The following is a 25902-nucleotide window of genomic DNA, read 5'->3' as shown; positions in this document are numbered from 1 at the left end:
TGATAAACATTCTCGGAATAGTTGATTTCTGTCTTGAGGAGTCTTCCAGTTCAATTTCTTCACTGTCTCTCTGACACTCTTCCACAGATCAAACAAACCTGTGACCATACATGCTGTTCTTCTCTGTATACATTCAGTATCCCCTGTTAGTCCTCCTTGGTAAGGGTCCCACATGCTTGAGCAATATTCTAGAACCAGTTGTATGAGTGATTTGTAAGCACTATCCTTTGTAGACAAATTGCACTAGTGCTCTACCAATAAACTGGAATCTAGCTCCTGCTTTACACACAACTGAGCCTTTGTGATCACTCCATTTCATACCCCTACAAAATGTTACACGAGGGTATTTGTATGAGTTAGCCGATTGCAACAGTGGCTCATTGATGTTACATTAATAGGATACTACGTTTTTTTCATTTCGTGAAGTGCACAATTTTACATATTTGAATATTTAAAGCAAGCTGCCGAACTTTGTACCACTTTGAAATGTTATTGAGATCTGACTGAATACTTACACAGTTTTTTGGAATATTACTTGATTATATATAACAGCATCATTTGCAAAAATATCAGGTTATTATTGACATTGTTTGCAAGGTCATTAATATACAATATGAACAGCAAGGGTCCCAACACACTTCCCTGGGACACATCTGAAGTTACTTCTACATCTGACGATGACTCTCCATCCACGATAACAAGCCTCGGCGCCACCCTACCAAAAAATTCCTCAATCGAGCCACAAATTTCACTTGATACTGCATTGACCGTACCTTTGAGAATAAGCATAAGTTGGGTTTCACATTATCAATGTTTTCAGAATCTATGGTGGTTGGAATTGAGAAGGTCATTCAGTTCAAGGTACCTCATTATGTTTGAGCTGAAAATATGTTCTAAGATTTTACAACAAAATTATGTCGAGGATGAAACTTTCTGGCAGATTAAAACTGTGTGCCAGACCGAGACTCGAACTCGGGACCTTTGCCTTTCGCGGGCAAGTGCTCTACCATCTGAGCTACCCAAGCACAACTCACGCCCTGTCCTCACAGCTCTACTTCTGCCAGTACCTCGTCTCCTACTTTCCAAACTATACAGAAGCTCTTCTACAAACCTTGCAGAATTAGCACCCCTGAAAGAAAGGACATTGCAGAGACATGGCCTAGCCACAGCCTGGGGGATGTTTCCAGAATGAGATTTTTACTCTACAGCGGAGTGTGCGCCGATATGAAACTTCCTGGCCTATTAAAACTGTGTGCCGGACCGAGACTCGAACTCGGGACCTTTGCCTTTTGCGGGCAAGTGCTCTACCATCCGCTACCCAAGCACTTGCCCCGCGAAAGGCAAAAGTCCCAAGTTCAAGTCTCGGTCCGGCACACAGTTGTAATCTGCCAGGAAGTTTCATATCAGCACACACTCCGCTGAAGAGTGAAAATCTCATTCTGATGTTGAGGATATTGGACAGTAGTTTGTGGATCATTTCTACTACCCTTCTTGTAAGATGAGTGTGACCTTTGGTTTCTCCAAGAACTGGACATAGTTTCTTGTGCAAGAGATTTACGATAGATTATAGTTAGAAGAGAGACTAACTTTGCCAGAAATTCAGTATAGAATCTGACAAGACCCTGAAGTTTTTTTCAGTTTTTACGATTTCAGCTGTTTCTCGACACCAATGACACTAATACTTATTTTATTGATATTTTCTGTGGTACAAGAGTTAAATCAAGGCAGTTCTCCTGGGTTTTCCTGTGTAAAGGAACATTTGGTAATCAAGTTAGCATTTCAGCTGTTGCTTTGCTACCCTCAATTTCTGTTCTGTCTCATTTGCTAGTGTCTGGACACTAACTTTGGTGCCACTAACAGCCTTTACATATTACCAGAATTTCCTTGGGTTTAGTGAAATACCATTTGACAATATTCTGCTACAGTAGTCATTGACGGAAACTTGCATTGTTCTCATGCCAGTGAAACACAGTTCATTCAGCATCTCTCTATCTATAGCCCTATGCTTTGTTTTATACATATTGTGCAGTAATCTCTGTTTCCTTAGAAGTTTCTGTGCTGTGACTGTATACCATATAGGTTCCCTCCCATTATGAATTCTTATACTGGGTACATATCTATCCAATGCATGTTCAACTATTCTTATAGCCATAGACCCTTTACATGCTCCTGCCCTGTGCTGAAAGTTTCAAGTTCCTCTTTTGAGGTATGACACTACTGATCTTTTTATCTAGTTTACTGAACATGTATATATCTTTCTGCTGTAGTTGTCCTTTGTGTTTTGGTAATCATTTTTGCCGCAACTACATCATGATCACTGATACCTGATTTGTTTTGGAGATCCTCAAAGAGATCAGATCTATCTGTTGCCATTAGATCCAATATATTTCCATTGTGAGTGGAGTTACTATCTGTTCTAGTTAGTTTCTAGAGAAAATTTTTAGTAATGCTTTGCAGGATGTGTTATCACACCCACAACTAACAAAGCTAATTTTCTCAATCAGTTGTTTGATGATTGAGGTCTCCAGCAGCGATTATAGTATGATTGGAACTTACGTATGGGACTGAGGTTTTCTCTAAAGCCTTTGATTATGTCAGGAAATAAATCTGGTGGGCGATAGAAGGATCCAATTATCATTTATACCCACCCTTGATACGAAGTCTTGTAGAAACAATCTCACGTTCAGCTTCACTTTCTGTCTCAGTGGATTTGAGCTTCTTGTCCACTGCAGCAGATACACCACCTCCATTTCCCATTTGCCTATCCTTTTGATAGACATTTAAATATTCTCCAAAAATGTCACTGCTATAAACTTCAGGTTTGAACCAGCTCTCTGTACTTATTGTGAGTTTCACTGCTTTTCATGAGCAATTCAAACCGGGCACTTTGTTACGAATGTTTTGGCAATTTACTATTAGGATTTTAGCACTCTGACCTTTGGGAGGCATTTCTTTTGGTCTTACACTGATACTTTTGGGTTTCCTTCAGCTGTCATTATTTGGATTGGATGGAGACTTGTGTTATCTAAAAAATCCTGGTGTGCACCCCACACACAGTCAGCTCCTTGAGTAGCAGCCTCTGATATATAGTGCACACCTGACCTATTAGGGAGACCCTACCATTCTCAAATTTGTGGCACAAGTTCAGGAAGTCAAAGCCTAGCTTGTCACAGAACTTTCAAAGTCCCTAGTTCAGACCTTCTACTCGACTTGGAACCAAGGGGCTACGATCAGTTCTGGGAACAATGTTGCAAATTGTGAGCTTCATTGAAATTGGATGTGCGAAGCTGGTTTTCTCAACTTTCTCTGCCAGCCACTGGAATGATCCAAGTATGACGTTGCACCATAATCAGCAGTTGTTTGCACCTTGTTCCCTCAGTGGTTACTGGAAAAGCCTCTTCAATATATTGAATGAGGCCCCCACGCATACACTGAGTGCACCTGGTGTCCTTTCCTTTCCTCTGCTGCCGTTTACCTAAGAGTTACCATTATTCCCCATACATTTGAGCTGCCAATGATTAATAAATTCCCTACCCTTTCGTATTTAGCTCCTCTTGACAGCGGGGAAAAAAACAGAGAGAGGGGGGGGGGGGGGGGGGGGGAACCAGTTTTCTCCAAATCAGATGAAGTGAGTCCCACTGTCTCAGTTTCAATGTCACTGAAAGACAGCACTTCAAACTTGTTGGTAAGGGGGACAGTACAACTCCCTTAGTCCTTGATGGTCCCCGTCCACCCTGTAAAGGACACCAAGATCTACCATTGACATGCCACTCGCTGTCAAGTGGATGAGTAATGACAGATCCTGTACTTTCTGCAGAGGAGAAAGGATCCACAGGAGAGGATAGCACTTGTACCTCTGGTACATATTACAGGTACATGACTTTCGGGAGCTCTTCCAACACACCTATTCGCAGCAGCTGCCAATTGCTTGGCAGTGGTTAGGGTGATTTCCAGCTGCTTACAAACGTCAACCAACTCATCCTGTGTTTGAGAATAGCATTCACAATGGGGCTGCATTTTGGCAGGTGCAGTCTATTATATGGCAGTGAACATATAAGTTAAGGCCACTGATTATCTGTTAATCTATTGAGCTAAAAACTTGCTAATTCCCTATAAGAACTGAAGCAAATACAAAAAATGAGATTTCTATTAAGGCTACACAAAAACTTTTAAAAAAATACTAATTTCCTAAATGTTTTGAGGTTAATTACAGTTGTTAACAAACTCGAAAACAGAGTTAATTTATGAGAAATGCAAATAATATATAGGGCTCCTACTCTTTAGTGGAAAACTAGATGTAACACAATATGTTAGAATATCTGCTACAGTAACTAATTCACAAATGCTGATTTACTATAAATTATTTGTAGATCATGCAAAGGACAGTGGTAACTTCTGAAAATTCTCAAACACACACAGTCTGGCTAAATCCGATTTACATTATCAGCAGCAAAAACCATTAAGGAGTAAATGTATTGAAAAGTAAGTGTAAGACTCACAAATGTTGATTTGCTGTGAAAATACCCATAGAGCTGCTGTTTGTCAGCTATTAGTAACTTTATATTAACTGACTGACTGTAGGTTCTTTGTGAACCATTGTATAAACTGAAAACATCTTTTTTGTACATACTAGGTTTTGGGTTGAAAGCTCATTTTTCAATCCTGGAAAAGTAAGTCCTAGTTACAGAACTTACTACGTATCATGAAGCTTTATAATAAACACTGGTGCTTAAACAGTGGCTAATGAGCTAGGGCTATGTTTTTAATTTTCTTGCATCACAATGGGCAGGAGCCTGTTCAATATTTACTCTCAGAGTGCATGACTCCATTGTAAATCCTAGACAAGATGGTCAAGTTTACATGAAAATTATTTTTTTGTTTTGTATTGCAACTATGTAAATCACAGTCTGGCTAACACTGAGTTTCGATATCAGCAACAAAAACCATTGAGGAGTAAATGTATTGAGAAGGGAGTGTGATAACTCAACAACTCTTAAAAAGGCTTATGCGTGGGGTACATTTATCTATTTTACAAAATATTCTTACTGCTCAACTCTGCTAAACTTTATTTACTTCAGTGCACTGCCCCAGAAGATAATTCCACAAGATAAAAGGCAGTGCAATGCTGTATAAGCTAAGGTGATACCAGGTCATTACTGCTGGTTAGGAATTGCATAATATATGTCTTTGTGAGGTAAAGACTTAAACAGTAGCTTTGGACTACTTGTAGGCCTTTTCAGCTCTCATCTGAGGTGTGCATACTAGGGTTAAGTGTGGGGCTGCACTTAGTATGCGTGTGTCGTCAGCAAACGTGAAAAGTTTTTGGAATCACCTTTTTAAAGTCTTTGGAAGATTATTTATGTTGATTAGAAACAAGAATATTTTCCCTAGTACTGATCATTGTGGCACTCTACACGTTATGTTCGCCCATTCTGACGTTAGTTTCGTGCCTCAGACGGTCCTTTAATGAGACCCTCTGCATTGTGTTATGAAGGTAAGACTCCATTTATGCTGGAGGGATGTCATTAATGCAATAACATTTTAATTTGCCAGTTATGAAGCACTGCCTCTCCAGTGGTTGTAACATTGACTATAATGGCACGAAGTTAATAAAATGTGCCTAAACATTCTGTAGTTGTGTTTTTTTTTTTTTTTTTTTTTTTTTTTTTTTTTTTTTTTTTTTTTTTTTTATAGAAGAATCTGTGAGATTTGTCTACCAGATCTGATGAGTAAAGAGTATGGTAATGCTCGAGATCCAGCCTCAAACATGCTCAAAGCACAGCAACAGTTTGTAGGAAGATCCATTCATGACATGCCAACTGAAGAGTATGACCAGACTCCTGTGGTGTCAGAACTGAGACTGAGGACAGTGACTTGTGCTTTGGCCATGCACTTCTCCTTCCACTTCACCAGCAGAGCAGCCCATTGGTACTGCGAAACTGAGATTTACAGTGGGAGGAGGGTGTATATAAGAAAGCACACAGTATGTTAAAATATTGTACCGTTTGAAAGACACAACCCAAATGAGTACTGAAGTCACAAAAAACTAGTAACTGCACAAATTACTGACATTGTCATAAAACCAAATATTATCAAAACATACTTTGATGAGCAATGATGATGCACCATTTTTTCGCACTGTAATATGTATTTTGTCGTCGGTATGGATATGCCAATTTTGCTATATCCATAAATGCCCTAAAATTAAATTTCTGTCGCTATGAAATTGAAAATGTTAGCACCTAAACTATTAATGTAACTGATATGAACAGCAATTCAGTGATCGGATATCCCTTTACACAATCATCATTTCAATCAAATGTAACACAAATGTATTTGTTGGTAGGTACCTTATGTGAACAGCTAAATGGGTAAAACCAATACCTTGTAATAATAAAATATTTTATTTTTCAAAATGGAGATGAGAAAAATTCATAGATCCTTCACACTAACAATAAATATTGTTTATTGGTTAAATGAATTTAAATGTGTTTTACAAATGCTGCAGATATGGCATATTCATTTGAAGAAATATTCCATAAAATTCATGGAAATATGACAGAAGATTGTCTCAATAACATTTTTGAGACTGTTACTTTCTTATTTCAAAATCTGGTTTGGAAAAGTTAAACTATAGTCCAAAGACATTTTGGTTTCATTATTTGAATGTGGTTGGAACATGGATCCACTGCTATCATTTAGATAAAAGAAACCAAAACAAAGGGATCAGCAATTGCTTCGATGTCTTCCTTTAATACAACCACGTGGAGATTCCTAAATACTTGAACAGTACTCAACAATGGTTCACACTAGTGTTCTATACACCTCTTTTATAGATGAGCCACAGTTTCATAAAATTCTCCCAATAAACCGAATCCAGCCATTCATATTTGCTATTACTGACATTATGAGCTGGTTCCATTTCATATCACTTTGAAACATTGCACCTAGATATTTAATCAGTTTGACTGTGTCAAGCAGGGCACCACTAACACTGTATTCGAATGTGACAGGATTGTTTTTCATACTCATTTATGTTAACTCACATTTTTCTGCCTCTAGCACAAGCCTCTGTTCACCACACCAAACAGAAATTATATCGGAGTCATCCTACTTCCTGCATGTACTCAGCAATGACACTTTCCAGTACACTACAGCACCATCAGCAAACAGTTGCAGTTTCCTGCTCACCATATCCACCAAATCATGTATGTCAAACAATGGAAAATCCAGGGTGGAATGTAACAATATTAGGGAAGGAATGTTGCTACTCACTGTATAGCAGAGATGCTGAGTCGTGATAAGCACAGAAGATTCACAAAATTCTAGCTTTTGGCCATTAAGGCCTATATCAGCAATAGACACACAAATGCACACACTCACGCAAACACAACTTGCACACATGTCTGCTGTCTCAGACAACTGAAACCACACTGTGAGCAGCAGCACCAGTGCATGATGGGAGTGGCGACTGGGTGGTGGTAAGGAGGAGGCTGGGGCAGGGAGGGGGAGGGATAGTATGGTGGGGGCGGCAGACAGTGAAGTGCTGCAGGTTAGATGTCCTCAGACCTGCTACCCACAGTAATCCCCCTCCCCAGCTTCTCTCCTGCCCCCCATCTAAGCTGTAGCACTTCACTGTCTGCCACCCCCTCCATACTATCCCTCCCCCTCCCTGCCCAGGCTCCTACTCACCCTCACCCAGTCACCACTCCCATCATGCACTGGTGCTGCTGCTCACAGTGTCGTTTCAGTTGTCTGAGACAGCAGACGTGTGCAAGTTGTGTTTGCGTACGCGCGCGTGTTTGTGTGTGTGTGTGTGTGTGTGTGTGTGTGTGTGTGTGTGTGTGTGTGTGTGTGTGCGCGTGTGTGCGTGTGTGTGTGTGTGTGTGTGTGTGTGTGTGTGTCTATTGCTGACAAAAGCCTTAGTGGCCAAAAGCTACAATTGTGTGAATCATGTATGTATATAGAGAACTGCAGTGGTACTATCACACTTTGCTAGGGCACTCCTGACCATACCCTCCTCATTGATAACACTTACCATTCAGGACATTGTACTGGATTCTATAACTTCAGACATCTTTGAAACACTCACACATCTGGGATCGTATTCTGTGTGCTCGGACCTTCATTAACAGTCTGCGGTGGGGCACTGTGTCATATGCTTTCCGGAGAGCTAGGAATATGGAATCTGCACGTTACCTTTCATCCATGGTTTGCAGGACATCATGGGAGAAAAGGTCAGTTGGAGTCTCACACAGGTGATTCTTTCTAAATCCATGCTTTTATGTTTCAAGGAAATTTATTACATTTGAGCTTGGAATAGCATAATAGTTATTAAAGCCAGAAAACGAGCAATTGATGCTCCTAATCCTCAGTGCTTACCATTGCTCAGTGTCCATTTGAAACTTTAAAACGTATAATACTTCAAGTTTTAAAAATAATAAAAAACAAACTAGCAGGTTTCCAAAGTGATGCTGTTGTGGACCGTAATGGCAGGAATACCTTATACCGAGTCAGAATTGCAGGGGACACAAAACATCAGCAGCTTTTTGTGAACTTGTCTGCTACACATGATAAAATATGGTGGAATAGATGTGTGTACGAAAACTGACCGCACTCATGAAGAACACGCAGACAAATTGCTGTTTCAAAGTCAGCATAATAGAAGCAAATCATTCACAGTAAATAACAGGTTAACTCAATCTTCTTTATTGGCTCAACTGTTTTTCAGGTTCTATACCACTGATCTACCTTACACCACTAGCATCAAATTCCTGTATGTAAATGACATAGCATTAGCAGCTCAAGCTACCACACCAGATGAAACAGAGGAAGTCCTGTCCATCAACCTAGAAACCTTGAATTTATACTACAAGTAGTAGCTGTCCACATCTATGAACTTAATATAGCAAGGTATGAAGCTTAATTCTGCCATTAAGAAGATAATGTACTAGATATGGAATTCTGCCCCAATCAATAATCGTATACCCTTTCAGATTACCAATAGGGATTTAATTTGGAGAGTAAAGTGTGAACTAGAATAAACCAAATTTATTCTTTATTTATGTCCATGGACAATTCTGTACAATGGTATTGGACACATCAAGTTCACATGAAGTTTGAAAAGTAACACAATTACAAATTTCAAAATTACACAACTACATGCTTATATCAGTAAAATGTATCATTTCTTCAAAAATAGTATCTAAAATACAAGCATTTTAAAAGAATACTGATATACATTCATAATTATCAAAGATTAAAGTCAATTTATGCTTTCTGAAAAATTTCACATGTTAGTACAGCAACATATGAAACATTACCTTAATTTCAAACAATGGAAACTCCATTTCCCTCTCTCCCTTTTTCCAACGAAGGCTGTATCCGAAAGCTTATGTATAAGTGTATTTTAGTTCTGCTTGTCTGCCACTTAATGTGTTATCTGTACGGTAAATGACAATCTATCTTTTCCTACGTTGTTGACATTACATTAGTTCTTAACTTTGAGGTGTTCTTTAATATACTGTATGGATAAGTTTTAATAAAGTGATATTTTAGTTTATTGTTGAAAACGGCCATGTTTTCTATTATCTTCAGATAGTTCGGCAAACTGTTGTATAGAAGGCATCCTGCTTTTACTGGCTTCTTTGTCAGTTAATATGAGCCCATTTCCTTTAGTATGATAATCATTTTTATTTCTTCTGTTATTGTTATCCGTTAAACGATACAGTGTGGTTACTTTTTACGTAAACAATTGTTTCTTTTATGTATATTGATGATAGTAGTAATAAGATAAATCAGGCTTGGTGCATGATGGAGTCTGGATGTTCCTCTTCTGTGGCTGTGGAACTCTAGAAATAGATCATGGTACACCTCGTAAAAACATATTTAGTGTGAAAATAAAATGGAACACTCTAAAACTTTATAGATGCCACACTATTGACATTCAGCTTAAATTGTTGCACCCTCTTGATCTGGATCCGAGACCAATGGCTCCAAACAGTAGATGATAATGTTATAGCTTACATGTAATTCGTGTTGCACCAAATAAAGAAAGTGACTAAGATTACTGCTCAGTAATAACTCTTGCACTAAAATAATACAATTGTTCATATAATAGCTAGTGTAATGACAAAAGTGAATTAGATGGACGTATTTTGCTTCCCATGCAGTTCCCAGGTTTTTGGTTCCAGACACCAAAAAATGACTTGCAAAGGAGAATTATTTTCTAATAAAGAAGTCATTTACATCGGTAAAGAATATTATGTTGGGTCATAAACAGAGTTTGTTGCTGAGTTAAAGGAAAAAATAATAGAATCTTGCTTTATCAGGTTCATTTAAGTCAGTGGAGATACTATAAAAATAGATATTTCTTTGCAGAAAATTATATCTTTTTTTTAACCAAGTCTGTAAATAAAGCAGTGGAAGGCAATGGTTAACCAACACTGGAGTCACTTCCATAGACACTCATGCGGTGGACCCTTCTGATGAGGCTTCCCCCGTGACAAGAACTGCTGTAAAGCAGAACACAAAAAAAGAAAAAAAGTAAATTAAGCTTTATAAAGTTATTAAACTTGATTAAGAATGTCTGCCACTTTAACAGTTTGTACACTGAAAAGAAATGAAGCACTTTCCAAATCAATTGAATTGCACTTGTTTCAGTTCTGATTGTCTTTAAAAATACCTCTCATCATACATACCACTTACTCTTCAGTTCTGATGATGCTAGTTCATGTAATCTGTTGTCACTCACGGGAGATGGAATACAAGCAAAAAGAACATGGGCATTTTAGGTGGTCACGTGTATGCTGTAGCACAGATGTCATCGTATGGGGACCACCTTGCAGGAAGACAATTCTAACTCTGTTTAAACAAATTCATAAAATTTGTGGGTAAGTTTCAAGATACACCTGACCCACGCAACCTCCATCTTTATTACTAATGACCATTTATGTCTGCTCAGGAGTCCCTCATATCATCACTGAAGGAGGTCAGTATTGTGCTGCCCAACATATGCGATGAAATTTTTCAGGTAACAGGAATCAGTGTTGTCTTTGCCCCATTTTGGGATTTACATCTATATTTGGAAAGTGATACTGCCTTAAACAAAAAGTTGTTGCATCTGCCATCTGCCATAGTTTTTGTTACTATTTTCTCCCCTCTCTTTGTAAAAGTTTCAAAATTATGTTTTAGAAGGTGAAGGTAAAATTTGGCTATTGATACATAGTGTTGTCTGGGTTTTACAGGGCTATTACAAATGATTGAAGTGATTTCATAAATTCACTGTAGCTCCATTCATTGACATATGGTCACGACACACTACAGATACGTAGAAAAACTCATAAAGTTTTGTTCGGCTGAAGCCGCACTTCAGGTTTCTGCCGCGAGAGCGCTCGAGAGCGCAGTGAGACAAAATGGCGACAGGAGCCGAGAAAGCGTATGTCGTGCTTGAAATGCATTCCCATCAGTCAGTCATAACAGTGCAACGACACTTCAGGACGAAGTTCAACAAAGATCCACGAACTGCTAACTCCATTCGGCGATGGTATGCGCAGTTTTGATGAAAAAAATTTTATACAATTTTTATTTCTACACTTTTAGAGTAAGACATTATAATTTTATAATTTGAAAGTTTCACACTTCGAATATCTGAAGATGCTAATTCAGTTTTGCTACTTTATTTCCACTTTTGTAATCTCCTATTGTATTGCCTCTTACAGTGCTACATCCCCTTTCTTGTATTTTAACATAAGGCTTTCTACATAATTGACATATTGTAATTTTTGTATTGCCTCTTACAGTGCTACATACCCTTTCTTGTATTTTAACATAAGGCTTTCTACATAATTGACATTTTGTAATTTTACTATAAGACCCTCTCTTGTTTAAACCCATAGCACCCTTGCCACCACTCACTCTCCGACCCCTCCCTTGCCTTCTTTGCCTGCTCTCAATCCCCCTCGCTCCATTCTTCTTCTTCTTCTTTTTTCTTTCTTTTTTTTTTTTTTTTTTTTTTTTTTTTTTTTTATTACGCTGTTTGTATTTTAGATACCCATTGTTCTACACTATTAGCATTTTAATAAGAATTTTTCCAAAATCACACATCTCTGCTTCTTTTTCCTTCCCTCAGTCAGCCTCACTCCCATTTCCTCTGCTCACTTGCCAAACCCCACCAACAACATATACCTATTTGAAATACTGACTGCAGTTGCAAAACACAGTACTCTGATATGTGGTTCCGAGTAGACAAGCTGGGTTGCTGACATAACTACGTAGGTAATTCTACATTTATCTACAGTTCTTTTCTACTTATTATAAAATATTAGATGGTTCATGTTTTGTTTTACTTTGTTTTGGATCTGGAGGTGTTCCTGAGTGATTGAAACATAATCTAATTAACAATGGGCAAATGAGACAGAAAATAAATGAGAATTATATTACATGCCAAATGATACCTTTCTTTAGTGTCAGTTTTTCACAACAGTACGCCCTTTCTGAAAATACCATTTTAGCTGTGTAATTGCTAGGACAATATAGTTTCTCAGTATTTACTCTTTGCTGTATCTGGTTGTTCTGCCAGTTTCAAGAAGTCAAGTGAAATGCAGTTTACTGAGAGTCAAATAAAATCTGTCTTTCAAACTCACTTGTCAGAAAATGCACGTTAGAAGAAAACCTTTTGACTACTCGCAGTTTAGGCACAACTTCATATGAGGCATTAAGAGATTTAATGAGATGAAGCAAAATGCATTGCAGATCATTTTTCAAGCACAATTTTACACAGCTGTCTTTTAGAACAAATTTCACAATTAACAATGTTATAAATACTTGAAAATGCTGCACATTTGACCACCTTTTGAGAAAAGATAAAATTTATTTCCTGTATTAATCTGAGCACTTCTCTGTTTGGAAGATCACATTACTTGCCACTTCCATGAAAGTCTGATGATGATTCAAAAATAAAAGATTTTCATACTTTGATGGGAAATACCAGTACAAATGGATGGCAAAGATGATGCAGTCCTTCCTTCAGGGCAAGAATCATTATCTAGCAGTTTAAGATCAGAGATATTCTTGATTGCATTTAATTTTAATGTGTGTAATAACTGCTGTTTAAACAATGTCATCACTTTAGCATTCTTCCAAATTGTCAATATATTTTTATAAGTAAACAACTTCTCACAACAATCTGCATGCCCTAAGGAATGCAATATGCATAACTCACATCTATATGTTGTAGACAGAATGATTACCCATCACAATACACCAACTTTTTTACAAATGAATGCCACTGCCTCTCTTGCAGTTGACCTCTGGCTTGGAGTGAATATATTTATAAATTTTCACAGTTTTATTAAGGAACATATTTTATTGGTCTCAACTGAACTTGTACTGCTCAGGTAGAATTGTGAACTGGCATGTGAGTTAACTCTGTTCTGAACTTGTACTGGTCAGGTAGAACTGTGAACTGCCATGTGAGTTAACTCTGTTAAAGTATCACGTGAAATAAATAAATAAAAAAGTCTTATGAAGAAGTAATAAAAGTTAAGCATTGGGTATTTGTCTGGAAGTTGGTATTTTATTAAGTTACTCTGCTGTATAAAATGGCGTGAAATAATTGATAAGATATTGAGCTGGCTTAATACATTCACAACAAGATTACAAATGTCAATCAGAGACAGGAGTCTGAAGAGAAAACAATAGAACCAATGGGTAATAATTACAGGTAAAGGTGATGTAACATGAAATGAGAGAAGCATCAAGCCAACCTGTTGGTAATAACAAGCTTTATGTTTTCTGAAAATAGCTTTAAGAAACAAGAGTATTTAAAAAATATGGTTGAGAAAGAAAGGTTAGTTAGTAATTACCTACAGGAGCCACAACTCTCAGTACTGCCAACAGAAAACACTTAGGAACTAATACCCTAACTCTTCGGACTACATTCTCCTTTCCCAGGAAGTGAAAAGGAATTTCTTGGTGAAGGTTGGAAAAGTATCAGTCATAACATGGAAAACACATTCACTGTGTCTATCACATAAAATTGTTTCCATGAACAAAGAACCTGTGTGGCAGACACTTACAAACATGTGTGGTTACGGGTGTATTACTCAGTCTAGTTTTGCAGCTGTGCACACATCTTTGTACAAGCAACAAAATTTCAGGTAACACTTTCATTGCCGTAGCATTGTTTTCTTATTCTCAGTGGTCTGTTACATGCACTGTTTGGAATGGCAGCTAATAAACCAAAATCAAACAATGGAAAATCCAGGATGGAATGTTACAATATTTTGAAAAGGAAGGTTGCCACTCACCATGTAGCAGAAATGCTGAGCCGCAGATAGGCACAACAAAAAAACTGTCACAAATATAGCGTTCGGCGAGTAAGGCCTTCGTCAAAATTAGATAACAAACATGCACACACGACTGCAGTATCAGGCAACTGAGGCCACACTGCAACTGTACTACCACAACTATGTTGGATTGATGCATAAGTTTGTAGCATTTTCCCATAAGTTTAATAAAGACAACAAAGACATTAGTCAGCAATAAAAGATTCTCCCTTATAATTTACAACAGTCTGCCAAAGCTGGGGTAACATTTTGAGCCTGTGACACCAGAAATAATGTGGTTTTGAGACAAAGAACTCATCGAGCCATGTGCATTTGTGTCCAGAAAGGAAGTTCCGTGAAGTTGTTCAATAGAGAGTGGAAAAGGTGAAAATCTGAGGACATAAGACAAGGTGGGTGCAGAAAGACCTCCCAACCCAACTCCTGTATAGTGTGTTTTGTCAATGTAGCAGAATGGAGGCAGGTTTATCGTGGAGTAGCATCACTTCATGCAGTCTTCCTGGTTGATGTTCTTGGACTGTGTCTGCAGAATGCCTCAGATGTTGACAATAAATGTTGATAGTGATGGTGACACCTTGGGGAAGCAATTTGTGGTATACCACATCATTGCTGTTCCACCAGATGCATAATATTATCTTTTGTGGACATAAGGGGAGTTGCTGTTTTGTTTGGGCTCAATCATTCCTTTCTTTTCAATATGTTAGCATAAAGACACCATTTATCATCGGCAGTAATGATACAGCATAGGAATGGTCAGTGTTGTTCGTAAGTCAATTGATGATGAGCCAGCAGAGATGCACATATGACCACTCACTGATTTTTGTGATTTTGGGTTGGAACGTGCGGTACCCACACAACTTATTTTCGAACCTTCTCTAATGCGTGCAAGTGTCACATGATAGTGGAATGATAACAGTTCATCACATTTGTCAGTTCTTGTGTACACTGATGTGGTTCACTGTGGATTAATGTACATAAATGATCTTCATCAAACCACAAAGGTCTATTTGAAAGTGGAGAGTCACTAATATCCAAATGATCCTACTTAAAATGAGAAACAATTTTCTTGCCATGCTCTGTCCAATGGCATTATCCACATACATGCCACCAATGTTTCTGGCTGCTTCTGTTACTGTCACCCCCCTATTGAACTCAAACTGAACAATATGTCAAAAAATGTTCCGATTTCTTCATTTGGCACCCTCATTTTCTTGTGACCACAGCTCCACAAACAATCTCCAAATAACAAAATTACAATATGTATATGACAACTGATAAATAAACCCCATAGCCACTGGAATACCAAGGTGGCAATGTCTTTGGCAATGTCTGTGCAAGGAACTGGTAACAGTTGGATAACTATTGCAGTTGTACGTGCCAGTGATGCTAAGAAGAGTTCTTTGGATTCCTTTCCTACACATGATGTTATTGCGTGGAAGACATTTAATATTATTCATCAGTCTAATAAGGACTATGGTGGGAGTTATGTGTCAAGTGATGAACCTCTTATTTTAAGAAGTCGTGTTTATCGTAAAATTGTAAGTTCTGAATCTGTGTTTGTATGGTGTAAGAGTGGTGGTTCTTTAGGTAATGATTGTGTTGTACAAGGAGATATTATGTTTTATTATTGTGATGTTTAAGACTAATAAAGAGTATTTATTAGTAACATTATTTTTTAGTTTTTAAAGTGTTACTAATAAATACTCTTTATTAATCTTAAACATTACAATAATAAAACGTAGTATCTCCTTGTACAGCACAATCATTACCTAAAGAACCACCACTCTTACACCATACAAACACAGATTCAGAACTTTCAATTTTATGACAAACACGACTTCTTAAAATAAGAGGTTCATCACTTGACACATAACTCCCACCATAGTCCTTATTAGACTGATGAATAATATTAAATGTCTTCCACGCAATAACATCACGTGTAGGAAAGGAATCCAAGGAACTCTTCTTAGCATCACTGGCACGTACAACTGCAATAGTTATCCAACCGTTACCAGTTCCTTGTACAGCACAATCATTACCTAAAGAACCACCACTCTTACACCATACAAACACACATTCAGAACTTTCAATTTTACGACAAACACGACTTCTTAAAATAAGAGGTTCATCAAAACTTCTATTAGGCCATCTGTTTTTAAAGTGTGTAAGAGTGTAAATCTGTCTCCAAAAGCGACGGACGAGGCGTCTATATTTTCTGGGGCACACAGATGGATGGGTTTCATTGCAAGATTTACTTTGGCTATGTCAGTGCAAGGAACTGGTAATGGTTGGATAACTATTGCTTTTGTTCGTACTAGTGATGCTAAGAAGAGGTCTTTGGATTCATTTGCAACACGTGATGTAATTGCTTGGAAGACATTTAATATTATTCATCAGTCTAATAAGGACTATGGTGAAAGTTTTGTGTCAAGTGATGAACCTCTTGTTTTAAGAAGTCGTGTGTGTCGTAAAATAGAAAGTTCAGAATCAGTCTATGTATGGTGTAAAAGTGGTGGTACTTTAGGTAATGATTGTGTTGTACAAGGAGATGTTATGTTTTATTATTGTAATGTATGAGGATAATAAACGTTTTATTTTATTTGTTATGTTGTTTATTTTATAACAATACCTACACATTGATCTTGTCAAAAGCCGAGAAGCGATTCTTCTTGGTGTTGTAGTTCTCAGGGGCACTCTGGGATGTGCTCAGTGTGAGGCACCGCTGGGTTGTCGCAGTTGGCACTATGCCAAGTGGGAGGTGAAGGTGGTGGGGGGACGGCTGGTGGCTCTAGTTTTAACAAGCCGCCAGCCGCGATAGAATCAAATGAGTCATCCGCCTGCGACCTTGAGAGGCTATAAATAGATCCTGCCAGGCGGATGATGTTATTTAATAAACCTGCACATTGATCTTGTCAAAAGCCGAGAAGTGATTCTTCTTGGTGTTGTAGCTCTCAGGGGCACTCTGGGATGCACTCTGTGTGAGGCACATCTGGGTTGCAGCTGTTGGCAGTTTGCCAGGTGGGAGGGGAAGGTGGTGGGGGGAAGGCTGGCGGCTCTAGTTTTAACAAGCCGCCAGCCGCGATAGAATCAAACATGACGTCATTCGTCCTTGAGCCGGGGCTATAAATAGCTGCTGGGTTTATAAAAGACTCTTCATGTGCCACTGTTACCAACAACAGTGAATGAATGAGACATCACATGACAGCAGCTGTGGAAGCTGTAACTCAAGATATGCTTGCTGCAGTGTGGGAACAATCTGAATACTACAAAGATATCTCAAGGGGTGCATATGGAACACCTACGAAAAGATATGAAATGAGATTTTTGAGTTTCCTGTTCATCAAAACAAAATTCATTGTGTATGTTTATTAGTTTCAGGAATATAGGCATGCCAAATCAATTCTTTTTGATTCATCCTGTATTATAAATTATCATATTATGAAAATGTGTTTTTTTTCCCATGGAGGCTGAATAAAGTTGTAGGGAATATAAGACATGGAATTTTATCCTACCTCTTTTACAGATATCTTATAAATGTCAATGAATAAAAATGTATAGTCTGTTTAATAATGCATCTCTTGTTGCAATAGATTTTCTATTCATTTCAAAAGATAGTAACTGGAATCAGAAGTGAAATAATGGAAGAAAAAAATGATGGAGGACACTGGCCCTCTAGCACACTCCTGAGAATGGGCATGCGGAAATTTATCACTGTAAATGTAGTCTAGTGTTTTGTTGTATGATCAAACATAGAAACTTGTGTCAGGAGTTCCAGATATTTTATTTTTTTGAATTACAGGAGGTAGGCATCCACTGCTTACACCAAAGATTGGTAGCAAAGCTTTCTAACAAGTCTGAACGTCTACTTCAACAACGATAACCGTATGGATGTTGGCTGCCTGCCATCTGCTCCTCTCTGGAACGTTGGTATAACTCCTCTTGACAAGATTAATATTCACACATCCAATTACATAAGAATTTTGAACATCACTGTTACTTAGATTTCAGAAATCAAGAAAGAGCTTCTCGTGTGTTTCTGCAGGTACAATATCAAAGCATCTTCTTGAATGAGTACGATCTGAACCTTGTGATTTTGGCCATTTCACTTCACCTTTATAATTGTTTACTCTTCTTCTTCTCAACTTCTTTGTGACAACTCTGATCTCTTTCGATTATTTCCACTGACTTTCACACTTCTGTAAGTATTTACCTTTTCTACATCCACCATGTTTAGTATTTGTATTCTGTACTGAATATGCCAACTGAAGACTTCAGATACTCTAAACTTGGTTCATAAATTTATGTAATTAAATGTTATACAACTCATATTTCATGTTTGGACTTTTATTAATTCCAATATAATCCACCTTTGCCACCAAATTTTTTAAAATTAAGTTAATAAACTTTTGTCAGTTTATCATTCGGCAGTGTTGGCTATCGTGGTAGTCAGCTGTTCAGCTTCTTTCCATTAGAGGGAGGCTCAAGTGTGAAGGAAGGTTAACCTGTTTTTGACAATACAGAAATTGTATCTAGAGAAACCCAAGAAATTTTCTGTGCTGTATTGCATCCTAATGTGATAGGTAGGAGTTGGACCAATGTAATATTTGACATTTACTGTACCAGCAACAGATGGCAACACTTAACATGCTTACCTATTTGTCTGTGCATGTCTTCAATTGAGCATTCCAACCAATGACATCACCAATGCCAGAGGGATGTTGATCGCATCACAGTTGTGAACAATGACACCATACAACTTCCACCACACGAAGCACAAGGGATACAATGGGAAGAAGATAGTGAAATGTAACCTCCTGAAATCTTACAGCTGATAAGAGGAAAAACTGGTTCTATTTGGACTGCAACCTAACCAGGCAGTGGAGCCATATAATATCTCAGCCCAGGCATGTGCCACTTAACTATGTTTTATTGTCTATTGCAGTGGCTGGAAGGAGGAATTCCACGGCCTTGTCGTTGGTTCCACGGGCCTCAGCTTGTTGTTCTCCAACTCTAACCATTCCTCCTCCCACACATGCATGATGTGCCTCAATAGTGAGGTAACTGCATGGACAGGGGCAGCACATTCAGAAATTATAACTTCCAACTTCCAAACAGGCATCTTTAGCTTCTGCATCTGCCACTTCATTACACTGAATGTCCACTTGGCCTGGTATCCTGCAGAATGACACATCCTTTCCATGTCTCTGTAAATGGAAAAGGGTGTCATGAATCAGATGAAGATACTTTTTGGCTGGATACATGTGGCCGATAGCCTGAAGGGCACTTACAGAGTTGATGCAGAAGAGGAATGTGGTAGCAGGAAGGCACTGCCTCTTCTCCAGTGCCCTCAAGATCACATATAATCAAGTGTCATACATTGTAAATGTACTCTTGATGATGCAGCACAGTCATCAGGATTATGCTGATTAGAGCCATCAATGTAAATGACTACATGGTCACAATTTTCAGCTAGAATTTTGTAAAATATCAATTTAAAAACAGAGGCAGGAGTAAAAATCTTCTTGCACACTGATAGACCTTAAATAATCCTCCATATTAACCAGGGCAGCACATGACTCCAACCATAATGAAGCACAGAAATGAGGCTATCAGCGCTATAGTGGCCTACCCCACAGCACACTAGTTTGTGGGAATGGCCGCTAGAAGATATTAATGTTTGAAGAATTGATGTGTAAGGTAGTATTGTGGTGTATAACAATGATTGTGGTATACATAACATGGTATGGCATCCAGTAATTGGCTAAACGTGAAGTTAACTGTAATAAAGTTTTTAGACCATTTTTTTTTGTGGGTTAGGCCACTATTGTTTAGGCGCAGTTGGCCGTAATACACGAAACGTGGGATAGGCCATTATTGGTTTACACACTATAGTCAAACATTGGATAAGATACACATGAGGCATTAATGTTCATCATCCATATCATCATTTACAGGGATGGTGTTGCCACACGGCTGTGCAGATGTCTTCAAGTTATGATAATAACCATAGTACAGTGGGGGTACGAATTGCAGCAACGTCATTAAATCAGTCTTTTTCAATGCGCTAATAGCATGTCCATTGGGATTTAGTACATCCAGAGTCTCAATTACTTTCTACCCTTGTTTAGCAAAACTAACTTCAGCAAACGGGACATCTGGCTCATTGGAATGATTATAAAACATGATATGGTGAGAGGATGCTTTATACTGAAGCCACTGAATATGGAACCATTGCACCCTGGTATTTTGTGTCAACACTTTACAGTTACATATGTTTCTCTCTAAATGTAGTGTGGACATGAAATCATTCCTTGTCATCGGTATAGCTGTGAAGGGTTGTTGTTTTCGTGCAGTGATAATGACATTCATCCAGTCAGAGGGTGTATATATGTTCAGGTGAAATTTCCTGTTCTTCGCGATGATACCGAAGTCCTGGTCACATGGTAGGTATGAATGCCACTGACTAGGAATTTATGGTGGATTTCTTTAGGTGTGAAATCTGGATGCAGAACCATGAACTTACACAGTAAGGCCATTTTTATATTCCAATTTGCCCGCCACATTGATCCGAATACATAATGTCACTTTATCTGGATGTTATGTTTAATGTAATGCATGAGACATGATCAAATTTCTTGCGGTCCTTGGGATACTTTGCCCTCACTCCATACATGATACCTTTCTTGGTACATAGGTCGTGTATTCCAAGGCAGTATGTCCACAATTGCTGCTTGTAGTAACAGATACCTGTCATAAGTACTGGTTTCGGTAAAGTCCTCATCAAATCAAAGGCAATTGTAGTCATATCGTTGTCCTGATGCCTCTCTTCTGCTGCATCACGATGCATTCCCGTCTGCGCCCTCTTGTCCTTTCATTGATGTAACTCTCTTTCACACTCCCATTTACCCTCCTCTTCTGCGGTGTCAGCTGCAGCATGTTTGATGTTACAGAGGTCACATTTATGGCAGGAATCACTTGCAGGGGGATGAAAGGACAGATTAAATCTTGTATCAAATATCTGACCAAACATGTATTACAAGACCATATCGTCATGCTCGGCTTCATATAAATGGTATAACTTCTCCATGCTCAGGTCTGGTGACAAATACTTCTGATCCACTGTTTCATTCATTCGTGCATAATGGCTCTGATATGCTGGAAACCTTTTATGAAGTTCTCTACTGCAACTGTCTTTGCTATTGGTGTTTTGTTTTTTAGCAGGGCATGTGCCTCACTTATCAATGGGTGGGGTCTGGAGCTGCACTGTGTGTGAAAGAACCCTTGTAATCCTACCATCTGATATCTACAAAATGTTCTTAAAGAACATTTTACACAACTTCACGTCCACTCCCTCTTCATTCTGGAGCTGGTATAGCCATGTTGTTACTCTTCGTGACTCTGTAGTACCAGAAGAATACACACGTGCCGTAGGGACTATCTTCACCATAGCAAAAATGTATGTACTGCAAGTCAAAACTCCCAAATGCATAGAACGAGTCAAATAGATGTTGCTGTTGTTCAGATAAAAAATGTCGACTACATTCCTTCTGACAAACGCACATGCTCCAAGGATGGGACATTTCTTTGGCACTGCATTTCCCTTCACATTAATTTATTCTTCCCCTTTCGATTGCTTTTATTTTCGAATGTTCCATGCCCACATGTGTGCATTCTGGATCCACTTTCTTCCTCGTTGCAGTGCAATTAAAGTACCAGTACTATGATCCCCCTCTGATACATCCATGGTTGATGTAGTAGGTGTGCTATCCTTCGATGTAATGGGTAGATTGGGCTCTGCTAACATGATGCGTAACTCATCCACTGTACCACTTATACACACTGGCTGAATCGGCCAGGTGCACATTCCCCGTCTGAGGCATCGGTAGTAGTGTCTGATCCAAATAGGTCTGAAACAGAAATGTTTCTTAACTGCACCTGTGTCCATATCAAATCATATGAGTCCAACAAGGGAACATAACACCATCCTTACTTTGCAACGCAGCTTCAACATCGTCAGACACAAACTAATGAGAATTCAGCAGGGTGTTGACCACAATACTGTGAGTCTATACTGCAGCTATGTCCTCCACCAGCTGCCACGTGCTGTATGACGTACCATATGTTATCACACCGGTCTACTGGCTATGCCTACATGGCAATAGTGGCCTACATGGCATAGGCCACTATTGCACCCCATTTCGTATGGCACTGCACTGTGCATACACATCATCTGATGCTGCCGTATTGTCCATGGTGTCCAAATACATGTCCGGCAATTGTAGGATGTAATGGTAGGGCGTAAAGTGATGTTTGTGAATATCTCATTTTTTCCAAAAATGTGGGTTTGGCCATTATTGCGCTGATAGCCTTAAATATTGTTTGCATCAAAAGCCACTAAGTCCTGCTGCACACAAATGCTGAATGACTTCATTGCTCATGGCCTATTTCTAAATAGACAGTCCAGTGTAGGGCAAACAGCGGTAAGGAATGCTAGTGATTGTGGCATGGAGAGTGTAGACTGTACATTTGATGCATTGTGAGGACCTGCTACAGGATGACAAATGGTGGTTTATCAGCCTCAACCAGCCTCTTTCTTCTTCTTCTCATTTTTATTTTAGTTTTATCTTTTCGCATAGAGAGCAGGTTTGCTTTGCAGCGCCCCCTTATGGTTTCTCATTATCATAGTCAATTCTCGATGTATCACTACTCAGGGCACATATTAGTTGAAAGGTAAATTTGTATGTACATTTTAAATAGTTTAATGCATCTTATACATTTAATTGGTTTACATTGCTTTATGTACATTTATTCATTTGGTCACTGTTATTAGTTATTTTTATTCTTGTATTTGTAGCACTGGTGATGGCTGTTAATCAGTTGAAATTGATTTGAAAAGTGAATAAATAAAGCACGATTTTGCGACTGGTTGCTGCATATTTGGTAATTTTATGGTTTACGGTCGCTGCATGACTTGGGAACCACATGGAGACCACCATTCATCAATTAAAATGAACACAAAACACATTTTTCAGAGGAAAATTTAAAACCTGTACTGTCTATCCACTCCTCCAATCTGTGTATCGTAAGTCGCAACTGATGAATGAATGTTGCAAGTTTGTAGGAAGGGCAGAAGAAAGTGAAGTAGTCCACAAACAATGAACATTGAAGAGGAGACTTAACTGTGGATGTAATACCACTGATGGCAATAGTGAACAGAATTACACTTAAAACAGATTTGTGAGGGTCCCCATTTTCTTACTCGAATCACTCGGAGAGTGTGTCACCAACATAATGTGAAAAAAAATTGTCTGGAAAGGAAGAACCGTATAAAAATTGGTATCATCCTCAGATGAACCATTGGTGAGGCTGTCCCAGGATGTGATGCCTCCATGTAGTCTCATAGGCTCTCTCAAGATCAATGAAACACCTATGAGTTGCTGTCTGTGTAGGAAGGATTGTTGGATTTCTGCCTCCAGCAGAGTGAGGTTGTCAAGGGTTGAACAATACCTCTGAAACCCACACTGGGAATGACTACGTAGGTCCCATGATTCTAGAACCCAAATCAGATCGTGATTGACCATGCAATCTAGAGTCTTTCCCATGCAGCATGTGAGGGTCATGCTATGGTAAGTACTGTGCAATGTGCAGTCCTTCCCTGGTTTCAGAAGGATTACTAAAATTGCCTCTCTCCATGAGCGGGAAAGTCCCTGGTTAACAAATTTGCATTAAAAAGGGACAAGAGTATTTCCTTGTCATTCTGGTGATGGTATTGTAACATGTTGTATGGAATTTAATCCTTACCTGGGGCAGTCTCCTTGACCCAAGACAGGGCACACTCAAAGTCCCACATCGAAAAAGGGCAATTATATTTCTCAGTATTGGTGGAATTAAAATACTCAGTATTGGTGGAATTAAAATACAACCACCTCTGTTCACCAATGTATGATGGCAGTGGAAAGCTGGGTCCTGGTTTTCAGTGGTAGTGATCAAACCAAAGTCATCCACCATGGCATTTGCAATGTCCCCAGGTGTAGATTCCAGACATCCTTGCCACAGTAAAGCAGTCACAGGTTGTCTGGCCCATTTGTCAGGTATCTTCCGCATCACTTCCCGTACCTTTGAAGAGCTAGTGGAACGATTGACTGAGTCCGGAAACAGTTGCCGAGACCTCTTCTTGTTCTCCCTGATTGTTCATTGTGCCTTGGCCCCCATGATTCAGATGGCAGAAAAGTTCATAGCAGAAGGTTGACATTTGGACCTTCACAAAGCCACTTGTCTCTCCCTGATGATGGTGCAATGCTCATTGTTCCGTCATGGGATGTGTTCCCTCTGAGGTCGGTCTGAAGACTTGGGGATAGATGCATCAGCAGCATGGTGGATCACGCTAGTCATCTGATTCACCCAGTTCTGGACACTATCTCACCATTCAAAGACAGCTAACTCTCACCATTCAAAGACAGCTAACTTACTGTATAGTATCCAGTTTGCTCTTATAAGCATCCACTGTGGCAGTTTCCTTTCAGGTATAGCTCTATCTGAGAGGTGAATCCAGATACGAAACTATTCACTGGAATACAGGTCAGTCACTACTTCCTATTGAGCAGCATTGACAAGGGCAGGAGAAAAGAAAGCAAGGTCTCTGGCTAAGAATGGCCCCATGGCAGTGCTAAAGGGTGTGCTACCATCAGCGTTAAAAAGACATAATCGCTCTGACACAATAAGGCTTTCAACAACATGGCCCCCGAGGCACATTATGTGCATTAAAATCTCCTACAAGTAGGGATGGCTGAGGGGAGTTGTGAAATTAGTTCAGAAAGACCCACTCTATCCAAAATTTAGTTGGATGGCAGATGCACATTACAGATGGTAACAGCAAATGGAACACACACCATGACAGCAACTACCTGAATAGCTGTTCTGACGGAGACTGAAGTAGAGTGGTATGTGTCATTCACAAAGATAGCCACCCCACCTTTAGCCCTGTCTCCACTGAGGTCAGCTTTCTGATGAGGGATGTATCCCCGGAGCACAGGGATATCACTATGTTTAAAATGTGTTTCCTGTAGACACAGATAGAGGCATCTCTCCTGTCCAACAGTTTCAGATCCTCCATATATGTTCTGTACCTGTTCATGTTCCACTGAAGCACAGGAGGTATTTATCTGGGAGGTCTGCGTTTTCCCTTTGCGCCCCTGTGTGTGGGAGAACCCACTTCAGGAGGAGGACAACTGAGTGGACTCAAGGGTTCATCAAAGCCCATAGTAAAGTCATCATCCTCTGAGTGTTGTTGGATCTCACAAGCCACCTTCTTTGATTCTGCCTGCTTGACAGTGCACTTACCTTAGTCTTATCCTTCAGATTTGATGATACTGAAGTATGCAGTGCCAACCTAGTGTGCAGTAACTTCCCTGCCATAGTAGCATCAACAGCAGGAGTGGAAGTAGTGGACACCATTGGAGTTTGGATGGAGCAGCAGTGATCACTGTAGGAGTTGTGTGGAGAAGGCAACAGTTAAATCTGAGCTACCACTGCTACAGGTGTACTTGCAAGAGCATAT

General features: G+C 39.1%; 1 long non-coding RNA gene across 1 annotated transcript in view; it reads left to right on the top strand.

Moving 5' to 3' along the window:
* The first annotated feature begins 18150 nt into the window (after positions 1-18150).
* The window catches only part of LOC126480836 (uncharacterized), a 48894-nt gene continuing 41142 nt past the window's right edge, over positions 18151-25902 (top strand). The window contains exon 1 of the long non-coding RNA XR_007587471.1: positions 18151-18268. This is a non-coding gene — a long non-coding RNA (uncharacterized LOC126480836). The remainder of the gene's footprint in view (positions 18269-25902) is intronic.

Source organism: Schistocerca serialis, chromosome 5 (genome assembly GCF_023864345.2).
Source record: "Schistocerca serialis cubense isolate TAMUIC-IGC-003099 chromosome 5, iqSchSeri2.2, whole genome shotgun sequence".
Classification (NCBI taxonomy): Eukaryota; Metazoa; Arthropoda; class Insecta; order Orthoptera; family Acrididae; genus Schistocerca; species Schistocerca serialis.
This window is presented reverse-complemented; position numbering and strand designations above follow the sequence as displayed.